The 10,397-nt window shown below is 40.5% G+C and overlaps 1 long non-coding RNA gene across 1 annotated transcript; it reads left to right on the forward strand.

Moving 5' to 3' along the window:
• The first annotated feature begins 5,867 nt into the window (after positions 1–5,867).
• Positions 5,868–10,129, forward strand: LOC139533412 (uncharacterized). Its single transcript, XR_011666738.1, has 3 exons — positions 5,868–5,953; positions 9,430–9,760; positions 9,952–10,129. It is a non-coding gene; the product is annotated as an uncharacterized lncRNA (long non-coding RNA).
• Positions 10,130–10,397: the final 268 nt, after the last annotated feature.

Consider the following 10,397-nt stretch of genomic DNA (forward strand, 5'->3'; position numbering starts at 1 on the left):
ACATAGGTGTTCCTTTTGTCCAGGTGAGAAAGAGCAGTGTGGAGTGTGTTAGGGGAATTTCATAATTCCTTTATGTGCTCATTAATTAAAATCACTCTGTCTGTTTCTAAGAATTTGTAAGATTCTTATTAGCATAAAATAGACAGGGACCAGTCTTATTAAAATTAGATAATAGTATTTATTCTCTGAGCGCGCTCCCATTGAACCACGAACAACAGTATATACAAAATATGACGTCATTGGTCACAGAATGAAGCTCCTCCTCTCGACCAAGACAAAACAGGTTCAAAAGTTAATTCCAACTCACCAGCGCACACACATGACACACAATATAACTAGATTAACTGCTGAAGTTTCACCATAATTTATTACCACTTTAGCAGACAGCTCAAGATAATGGAAGACCTAGGGAGTCACTCGCTGCCTTATCTAAACATCCCAGGGCTAAGTTGAGTCGGTTCAACCATAGGTTAATGATCCTTTTTGCTTACTTAATAACCCACAACACATTCCTCTCCAACTAAGTTGGAATGGTGTTTATTATGTTTTAATTACTCCTTGTTCATGCTACATAATCCCTTCCTTATGAATTAACATTATTAATCAGATATAATAATACAGGGTAGAGTTCAATTAATTATAGTTTTATCTAAATGTAGACATTGTTTAGTCATTATTCATAAAATTCCTAACAAGTGCGATTGAGATTGCGTCAACTGTGGATCTGTTGGGGCGGTATGCAAATTGGAGTAGGTCTAGGGTATCCGGGAGGAGGCTGTTGATGTGAGCAATGACCAGCCTTTCAAAGCACTTCAGGGCTACCGACGTGAGTGCCCTGGGGCGGTAATCATTTAGTCAGATTACCTTCGCTTCCTTGGGCACAGGGACTATGGTGGTCTGCTTGAAACATGTAGGTATTACAGACTCAGGGAGAGGTTGAAAATGGCAGTGAAGATAATTGCCAGGTTGTCCGCGCATGCTTTGAGTACAAGTCCTGGTAATCTGTCTGGCCCTGCGGCTTTGTGAATGCTGATCGGTTTAAAGGTCTTGGTCACATCGGCTACCGAGAGCGTTATAACACAGTCGTCCAAAACAGCTGGTGCTCTCATGCATGCTTCAGAGTTGCTTGCCTGGAAGCGAGCATAAAAGGCATTTAGCTCGTCTGGTAGGCTCGCGTCACTGGGAAGCTTGCGTTTGGGTTTCCCTTTGCAGTCCGTAATAGTTTTCAAGCCCTGTCACATCCGACGGGCGTCAGAGCCGGTATAGTAGGACTCAATCTTAATCCTGTATTGACGCTTTGCTTGTTTGATGGTTCGTCTGAGGGCATAGCGGGATTTCTTGTAAGTGTTTCTTATTAGCGTCCCACTCCTTGAAAGCGGCAGCTCTAGCCTTTAGCTCGATGCGGATGTTGCCTGTAATCCATGGCTTCTGGTTTGGATATGTACGCACGGGAACTGTGGGGATGACGTCATCGATGCACTCTTTGATGAAGCCAATGACTGAGGTTTGTGCCCCCATCTTACCATTCTTGCTGGAGGGTGAAAATAATGGTAATACTGTTGTCACTAAAACATATTTTATTTAAGAATGTCAACAGTTACATCAATATGAAGAATTATAAAATGCAAATCCCTCACTGAAATTTCCATTTTATTCCTCTTCCTTTCGCTAATCTAATTTCCCTTATGTACAACAAACATTATTATTACACTACATTCATACACCAAAAAACATTTAGATTATAATTTGATATGACAATAGTAAATCAATAGAACGTTTAAATCTATCCTAATATAAATTAGCTTCATATTTTACTTTCTTCAGACAAATTAAACTATCATAACTTGAATAACATTAACTAAAATAACATTCTATTATGTATTATAAGGTATATAATATGTCATGTGATTTTCCTGGACCTTCCATGCCTCTCCTGCTGCATCATCAAGGCTGGTCCTCTTCATCCTGACCTTAGAAAACAAACACAACAGTACAAAGACTCTCACTGGAAATAGTCCATGAACACCTTACTTAATTTCCATAGTTTCAACGGGATGCAAAACCTAACAACACACAGTACAATGGACTCTGAACAACAGACTTAACATAAGGAGGGTCATTTTGGATGAAGTTCTTAGCAAACTCCTTTCTGATCTATGAGATATGATCAAACCAGATAAAGCCAGCAGCACTCATCGTTTTTATCAAGCATCAGAGTTTAATAATATGGTCAGTTGGAATATAAACTTGTGATCATAAGAGAACAGGGAAATTAGTGAGCATGACATTGATTCTGATGTTGTAGACTGTACCTGCTCCAACATCTGTTCCTTTACCACTGGGTCATTGAGGTCAGCTCCTGAGTTAGATTTCAGAGACATCCTTACAATGGTCTGCTTCATTCTCTTTTCTAGATGGACAATAAATAAATCACTTTACTTTCAATGTCCTTTTGTAGGTTGTAAATTACTTTGGAACTGTGAAGTAGCAAGACTTTATGTTCTATGTTTAACAGTATGGGAATATTATCTCATAAGATAAACCACATGAACACACACTTGCATTAGTCCTTAGTGAGAGTGGTGAGAGAGAGGTGGCATCTGACAGTGGTGTAGTCTACATGAATGCATCGCTGTGTCCTGCATCTGACATCTGCATCTGAAAATAATAAAAATAAATAATAAATAAATAAAGATGATAGTCTTACTTCCAGTGCAAAGGAACAATCTCTTCAGAGAGCAGTCTATCTTGTCCAGAGAAGAGTGTTCAGTCTGTCAATGGCTCTTACGGGTCAGAGAGCAGTCTCTATTGTCCAGAGAGGAGTGTTCAGTCTGTCAATGGCTCTTATGGGTCAGAGAGCAGTCTCTATTGTCAGGGGAGGAGTGTTCAGTCTGTCAATGGCCCTTACAGGTCAGAGAGCAGTCTATCTTGTCCAGAGAGGAGTGTTCAGTCTGTCCATGGCCCTTATGGGTCAGAGAGCAGTCTCTATTGTCAGGGGAGGAGTGTTCAGTCTGTCAATGGCCCTTACAGGTCAGAGAGCAGTCTATATTGTCCAGAGAGGAGTGTTCAGTCTGTCCATGGCCCTTACAGGTCAGAGAGCAGTCTCTATTGTCCAGAGAGGAGTGTTCAGTCTGTCCATGGCCCTTACGGGTCAGAGAGCAGTCTCTATTGTCCAGGGAGGAGTGTTCAGTCTGTCAATGGCCCTTACAGGTCAGAGAGCAGTCTATATTGTCCAGAGAAGAGTGTTTAGTCTGTCAATGGCCCTTATGGGTCAGAGAGCAGTCTCTATTGTCAGGGGAGGAGTGTTCAGTCTGTCAATGGCCCTTACAGGTCAGAGAGCAGTCTCTATTGTCCAGAGAGGAGTGTTCAGTCTGTCCATGGCCCTTACGGGTCAGAGAGCAGTCTCTATTGTCCAGAGAGGAGTGTTCAGTCTGTCCATGGCCCTTACGGGTCAGAGAGCAGTCTCTATTGTCCAGGGAGGAGTGTTCAGTCTGTCAATGGCCCTTACAGGTCAGAGAGCAGTCTCTATTGTCCAGGGAGGAGTGTTCAGTCTGTCAATGGCCCTTACGGGTCAGAGAGCAGCAGTTACTAGCACCCAGTTGAGGCTCAGACACACAGTATGGAAAGGGGTCCCCATTGGACCACTCCCACTTTCTGGTAGAAGTCTTCCAGTAGAGTCCAATCCACATTTCAAACTGCTGTGTCTCTGTTATGCTTTGGAATGCTGTGTAATCCTCTTGGATGAGGATGCTCGCTAAGTCATCTCCATTGGCTCGGCAAGCCGTCTGTGCCCCCTCCCACGTCTCTGAAATCTAACACAGGAGGTGACCTCAATGACCCAGTGGTAAAGGAACAGATGTTGGAGCAGGTACAGTAGTCCTACATGTTCCACATCAGAAATCAATGTCATGCTCACTCATTTCACTCTTCTCATGATTAGGAATAGAAACCTGACATCATAGTATTACATTTAGGATGCTCAATTTAAATGGGTGTTTCTGGCTTTATCTAGTTTGATCATATGTCATAGATCAGAAAGGAGTTTGCTAAGAACGGGAACGTCATCCAAGGCCTACGCTGGAGAGAACTGCCTAACAGAGAAGTTGGAGAACTTGGAAGCCCAGAAGAAGGTAAACACTTTTTGGTGCTACAGTTATAAAAATGACCCTACTTCTGTTTAGTCTGTTGTTCAGAGTCCCTTGTACAGTGTGTTGTTAGGTTTTGCATCCCATTGACAGTATGGAAATGAAGTAAGGTGTTCATGAACTATTTCCAGTGAGAGTCTTTGTACTGTTGTGTTTGTTTTCTAAGGTCCGTGTGGGTCAGGATGAAGAGGACCAGCCATGATGATGCAACAGGAGAGGGATGGAAGGTCCAAGGAAACCACATTATATATTATATACCTTATAATACGTAATACAATATTAGTTTTGGTAATGTTATTCAAGTTATGATAGTTCAATTTGTCTTGTGAAGGTAAAATATGAAGTCAATTTATATTAGGATTGATTTAGACATTACAATGTTTTACTAATATAACATCAAATTATAATCTACGGTTTATGTTGGTTTATGAATGTAATGTAATAATAATGTTTGTTGTACATCAGGGCAATTTGATTAGAGAAGAGAAGAGAAGTAAAAAGGACATTTCAGTCAGGGACTTGCATTGTAATGAGAAATATGATGTTACTCCATTATGGATGTGACTGTTGACATTCTTCAATTTACATTTACATTTACATTCAATAAAAGATGTTTGATTAGTGACATCAGTATTACCATTATTTTCACCCTCCAGCAAGAATGATGAGATGGAGGCAGTAATCACAACAGAATTATGTAGAATTATGTGCCAACATGCAAGCGGCAAACTTCAGGGAACAGTAAATATAGAGACACACACAGACAGACAGACTGTTGTGGGTGTGAGAGAATTACAGTATCCATGTTATGAAGCTAATCAACATTCGTATATCATTAGAGTTTTCCCTGGTGTCATGGTGTGTTGTGTCAGCTATTACAGTCAAACACAGGTTCATGGATAGCAGGGGAGAGGTGTGGGGTTCTTTCCCTTATTCATGTAGTTGATGGCTGTTAAGCATAAATCACCTTCATAAACCAAGTCATCACGTATTTAGCAAATGCTTTTATCCAAATTGACATAGACCAGGAAGTAAAACCCCATCCTAACTACTTGTACCGTAGCACTTGTACCGTAGCACTAAACTCCAACCAAATATGATATCAGTATGGACTACAAAATGTCCATACCAGGAATTATGGGCTTTTGTACATACAGAATTACATTGCACTTTGTTTACACAATTGGGGATTAGGCTGCCATAACCCTGTAGGTACCACATACAAAACAGGACTTTATTTACAATGCATTGGGCTGTAGGAAGATGACCTGCCTTGACTGGCACTGGGAGAACTCACAGGTTACAAATCAAATCACATTTTATTAGTCACATGCACCAAATACAGACCTTAAATTGATATCTTTGGTGTTTTCTATGATTCATTAACCACATATCTTCATGTCTCGTCAATCAGAGGTCAGTGGATATTGTACTGAACCCTGCTCTTTAGTGAAGCCCATGTCCAGTGGAAATAATAATGAATTGATTCCTATTTACCAAATGTACTGCAAATTACTGTCACAAATGTGAACTTGATACACTAACAGAAATGTACATTTGATCACACAACATACTGTATTTCAAATACCGTATAAAGTCCACTGTAATAACAGAGAAAATACATTGGGTCTATTGGTCAGTGTTTGTTTATGTGGAGGGAGGGGTTGGAGCTGAAGTTTCAGCATCTCCTGGGTGTGTTCACCTGGTCAGCAGAGAGGGAGGAGAGAAACTCTATAAACTCATCTCTCTTTCCCCGGTCTCCCCATCTCACAACCAAACTCTGGGGAGGGAAGAGGCCAGCTAACTGGGTAGGTGTGCCATCATTTCAAGCTGCATTAAACATTTTTGATCAATTGAAAACATCAAATGATATTGCACTCTGTGCTTTTCTTTTAAGAGATACTCACATAACAACCTTTTGTAACTGTTTCGTACAGTATCTCTTTTAAATTATTTGAATGGAGCTCTTTGCTTAATATTCTGACTAGAGGTAAAAATCTAATATTAAATCAAAGTTTGTGATTTTTTTTATATATATACGTCTATTATGCATATCATAGACAATAAGGGAATCAATAGATTTAGAGATAAATATATGTTGAAATTAAAGCTCCATCACATCTTTTACCTCGACTTAGATTATAAATGTATTTGCTAATTTCAAAGTACGTGTTCAGTTAATCCAAGTGTATACCATGTCAATCAATCAATCAAATGTATTTATAAAGTCTGTATGTATCAGCCAATGTCACAAAGTGCTGTACAGAAACCCAGCCTTAAACCCCAAACAGCAAATGTTGGTCCTGTTGTAATCACATAGCTGACACAACAATAACAATCACACAAGAAAACAAATGCAGATGTATAAGTGGAGTTGTGATGGTGAACTTCACCATTTTAGACCTTCAGCCTGCAGACAGTGGGAGCTACTGCTGCAGAGCAGAGATCTCTAGAGGGTCTTCTTCAGGCTGCAAGCCCGACACCGGTACACTTATGACAACATCCAGCTCAAGTGCAGGGCGCGAAATTCAAAATATATTTTTTAGAAATATTTAACTTTCACACATTAACAAGTCCAATACAGCATTAGAAAGATAAACATCTTGTGAATCCAGCCAACATGTCCGATTTTTAAAATGTTTTACAGCGAAAACACCACGTATATTTATGTTAGCTCACCACCAAATAGAAAAAAGGACAGACATTTTTCACAGCACAGGTAGCATGCACAAAGCCAACCTAACTAACCAAGATCCAACCAAACTAACCAAGAAACAACTTCATCAGATGACAGTCCTATAACATGTTACACAATAAATCTATGTTTTGTTCGAAAAATGTGCATATTTGAGGTATAAATCAGTTTTACATTGATGCTACCATCACAGCTACCGTCAGAAATAGCACCGAAGCAACCAGAGTAATTACAGACACCAACGTCAAATACCTAAATACTCATCATAAAACATTTCTGAAAAATATATGGTGTATAGCAAATGAAAGACAAAGATCTTGTGAATACAGCCGATATTTCCGATTTTTTAAGTGTTTTACAGCGAAAACACAATATAGCGTTATATTAGCTTACTACAATAGCTAACACACAACAGCATTGATTCAAGGCAAACGGTAGCGATAGCACAGTTCGACAGATATATGAAATAGCATCCCAAAATGGGTCCTACTTTTGGTGATCTTCCATCAGAATGTTGTACAAGGGGTCCTTTGTCCAGAACAGTCGTTGTTTGGGTTTAGAACGACCTCTTTCCCTCTTGAATTAGCAAGCACACTGGCCCAGTGGCGCGAAGCTCTCCTTCGTGAACAAAGTCAAACAACGCAACACGCCTAACGTCCCGAATAAATTTCAATAATCGAATAAAACTATATTGAAAAAACATACTTTACGATGATATTGTAACATGTATCAAATAAAATCAAAGCCGGAGATAGTATTCGCCTATAACGACAGCTTTCCAGAAGGCGATTCCAGGTTCATCTTCGCGCTTTCGAAAAAACAGGAAATGGCGGACACGTCATTCCAAGAGGATTTATTCGACCTCAGACCAAGATAATCACTTCATTTCTTCTCTCACTTCCTCTTGACATCTAGGGGAAGGTGTATGACGTGCATGTATACCAATACGTATCATGCCCATTTATAGGCAAGCCTTTGAACAGAGACCTCGATTTCAGAAATCTCACTTCCTGTCAGGAAGTGGGCTGCAGAATGAGTTCTGTTTCACTCAGAGAAATAATTCAAACGGTTTTAGAAACTAGAGAGTGTTTTCTATCCAATAGTAATAATAATATGCATATTGTACGAGCAAGAATTGAGTACGAGGCCGTTTGAAATGGGCACCTTTTTCCAAGTTACTCAATACTGCCCCTGCAGCCATAAGAAGTTTTTAAGAATGTCGCCAACAAAACAAGAAACACCGAAAACGAACGTGACACTTACTAGGGCTATACAGGCCACTAACCAAGACAACTACCCACAACTAAGGTGGCAAAACAGGCTGCCTAAGTATGATTCCCTATCAGAGACAACGATAGACAGTTGTCTCTGATTGGGAACCACACTCGGCCAAACACACAGAAATACAAAACATAGAATGGCCACCCCACATCACACCCTGACCTAACCAAATAGAGAAATAAAACGGCTCTCTAAGGTCAGGGCGGGACAGGTCAATGCTATCTGTTCCTGAATGTGGCTTGAATCCTAACATTTTGTGTATGTATTGAATGTTTGAGCACACCTATCACCTCCATGAAAAAGGCGAAAGTCAACCATTTGTGTCTTGATCTCAATGTATGAATGTTACATTTATACATCACTATTGTGTTCTTTCCCTAACAAAGTCTGTACAGTTGGTAATGTTGTTTTGCTGGTGCCTAGTGATGCTTTATCCTGTGTCCCTTTCTGATGGTCTGTGTGGTGAAATACTTCCATTTTCTGGGGAACAATATTGAGAATCAGCCAATCGCAACCCAAAATGCAAGTCGGTGCAGGCAGGAATGCACCAATAACGACAAGTGCCAGTACTTTACATTTAACTGGAATGAGGCAGAAATTAGGTAGGAAATTTGGAAGGAGATTGTGTTAATTTCTCCATGGCCCTGAAACGTGCTCTGTTGCTTTCATCAATTAAATCTACATCTCTATATTACTCTGCTATCAAACGGTATGTGTTGCCTATATTTTAGAATAAATAGTGGAAGCTGAAGATGGTCATGTTTGCCACTCAACACAACAAGCAGTCTGATAAGCATTTTCTCTGTATTTTAAACAGTCACCTTACTCAGCCAAGAAGTACAGCCTTGTCCCTGAGATGAAAAACTGGACCGAGGCACACGAGTACTGCAGACAGTTCTACACAAACCTATCCATCGTACGCACAGAAGAGGATTGGAAGGCAATTCAATCCACTCTGAGTCATTTCAATAGTGATGTGTGGATTGGGCTCCATAGAGATAAACCTGATCCAGATGAAAAGTGGAGGTGGTCTGATGGGGAGGACTTCATGTTCTTAAACTGGGATGGTGGCTTTGTCAGCCATCCCAACATTCACTGTGCCGTTTCAGCTTGTTCTCGTTTTCAACAACAGTTGTGTGACACCTCATTACCCTACATGTGTCAATCTCTAAAACCACTATTGTTTCCACTTCAAATCACTGGATGTCAGACCTCAAAATATCCCCTGTAATTGACTTCCAGGATATTTTTCTTATTAACTGTCTCATGAAATCTGATAAATCACTTTTCACCTTTTCTTCCCATAAGTTCGTCATGACAATGGAGCAACAGAGAAGGTGTATAAGCTGATAACCAAACCAAAGAACTAGACGAAGGCTGTGAAAGACTGCAACTATCAACAAGGAGAACCGGCCAGTATCTGTAACCAGAAAGAGCAGGATGCCTTTGATCAGGTGACTAAAGGGATCACCTGGATTGGACTAAAGCATGAGAACAACACATGGAATTGGTCCAGTGGGGAACCATTTCAGAAATGGGACAATCCAATGTGTTTTGGAGACGGAAACTGTGTAAAGCTGAACTATTACAGAAAATAGACACCAGAAAATTGTTCTAAGTCATTCGCTGTGCTATGGGGGTAAGTTGAACCCTGTGAGAGTTTTATCAAACTCGTGTTGACAGTCAATCATCATTTATGACTAGGTTGTATAGAATCTCCCAAATAATAAAAATGTAAATGTTTTATATAGAGTACATTGTTTTAGTATCATTGATCAACATGACAGGAAACAGGCACTTATTTGCATGTATTCTACTTCATTTTGACAGATGAACGTCTAAGTAACACCACTGGGGATATGGCCAGTCCTGCTACTCCTGAAACCACCACCTCTACTTCAACTGGACCTCCCTCTACCAAGATGTCCACCTCACCACCTGCCACTACTAATGGACAGTCCACCACCTCACCACTACAAATGGACAGTCCACCACCTCACGAACTACAACTACTATCGGACAGTCCACCACCTCACCACCTGCCACTACAAATGGACAGTCCACCATGTCACCAACAACCACTACTATTGGACAGTCCACCACACCACCAACCTCAACGTCCAGTGGACAACTGACCTCATTAGGTCCCACCTCCCCAGACATGAAGCCCACATCCTCTCCAGTAGTATAACTTCTCCACTCCAACCTGGTGAGTGTCAGACATGGAGCTACATTCTGCACAAAGGTGTACAAATGACAGTTGTTGGACATTTAAT

Source organism: Salvelinus alpinus, chromosome 11, assembly GCF_045679555.1.
Source record: "Salvelinus alpinus chromosome 11, SLU_Salpinus.1, whole genome shotgun sequence".
NCBI lineage: Eukaryota > Metazoa > Chordata > Actinopteri > Salmoniformes > Salmonidae > Salvelinus > Salvelinus alpinus.